The following is a 1,693-nucleotide window of genomic DNA, read 5'->3' as shown; positions in this document are numbered from 1 at the left end:
TGTGGCTGAGGCTAGCCTCCTCTCTCTGCTTTCCCCCTTGCATGCTTGCTCCCTGCCAGACCCAAAACNATGGGTTATAAAACATGCTGTGCTAGAGCAGAGTTGCAGGCAGAGCACAGCTGCAGGCCCTCCTCTTACTCCCCGCCCCTCCCAAGATGCTTGCTCTCTCCCCCTGCCCCACTTGTGCCCTGCTCATACCAGTTCGAGTTCTGCCTTTGCTTCTGTGCTCCTGGGGCCAGCCTACCACCACCACCATTATCAGCTCTCTGATTTCTTTCCATTCTCTTCGGCATCAGTTCTAAACCAGGTGTAACAGCTGACCTGCTCCATGTGTAGCTCAGACCCACTGCTCTGGCTACAGTAACAGAGGCTGACCAATGTGAAAGCAGTGACCTCTTGTCCAAACAAAATGTGTCCACATATCTCTGTATGTTTGTCTTTGTATATGTTTTTATCTGCTGATACACAATTATCTCTGACATCCCAAGATACAACACACATGCGACATCTCTCCAGGCAGAGCTGTAGCTTCAGCACCATCTTGGTTTGGGGCAATCATGTGAGTGTCTGCCATCTTTTCTGTGGGCAGATAAGGTTTCCCTGTGCTATTGCTTCAGTGCCATTTTAGCTAATGACAGTACCATAACCACCCATAATTTTTGTTATGGGCAATTCCTACCTCACTGTCTTTCCACCTTAAAACATACTGACTTAGGGTCTCTTACGTCTATCCTTCCTTGGTAAATAATAATTTTAATATTAATTTAAATATTTACAACAGTATAAAAGGTTAAAGATCACTACCTTAAGTTAAAGATCTGAACTTAGTTGGCTCTCCCCTCTCCACTCAAGCATCTGACTTCTCCTCTGTCATTCTCTGGCAGCCCTGACCCAGCACATCTCCCTCTTCTCACCAGACCCTGATAGCTTCTACTCCCTGCTGATTCCAAGGGGGCACCTAACTCAGAAATGCTTAATAGATACTAGCTCTCAATCTTGTCAGACATCTGCTAAAATGTAACATTAAATGTTTAAGCTTCTTAGGAGACCCCCCTCCCCAAATCAAAACAGTTACAACTTCCCCTACCCCCACCAAGGTCTCCGAGAATATGTAGGCACAGTGACAAGACTGCATAAATTGTGTTATGATAACCATGAGTTACAGAGCTCCACTGCCTTGAAGCTGCCTGAACTCAGCCTACACTGTCAAAGTGAGGATACCCAGAGAGTTAAATCTCTCATATTGCCTAGGACAAGGTGAGTCATTTCCCCCAATTCCTATTCCACAAGATAAAAGGTTCTTGTTTTCTGGGCCTAATGGACACACCTAAAATCTGAGTTGTGATGGAGAATGCAGGGACCTGAGGAAACTTTCTATTGATTGGTCTATTAATGAACCTCTGTCATTTTAATTAATGGCATCTAGATTATAATTTATTTTTCCCAAATTTCTAACTGCATTGACAGCTGAGCTAACTATAGATAGAAAACAGACCTCTAGCTCCTTACCCCAAGTAATTTACCACCTTACGAGCTAATTAGTCAATTTGTTAACTACTTAAGACGACCAGATCTCTTATCAAATCAGACAGGTTTGCTTTACTCTCTGGTTTCATGATAAAGGATAGAAAACTTCAGATGTAACCTCTCACAGACATAAACTTCTGTTACTTCTTTTTCTAAACTCGGTTAC

Source organism: Mus pahari, unplaced genomic scaffold (assembly GCF_900095145.1).
Source record: "Mus pahari unplaced genomic scaffold, PAHARI_EIJ_v1.1 scaffold_11518_1, whole genome shotgun sequence".
Taxonomy (NCBI): Eukaryota; Metazoa; Chordata; class Mammalia; order Rodentia; family Muridae; genus Mus; species Mus pahari.
Note: the sequence above shows the minus strand (reverse complement) of the source record.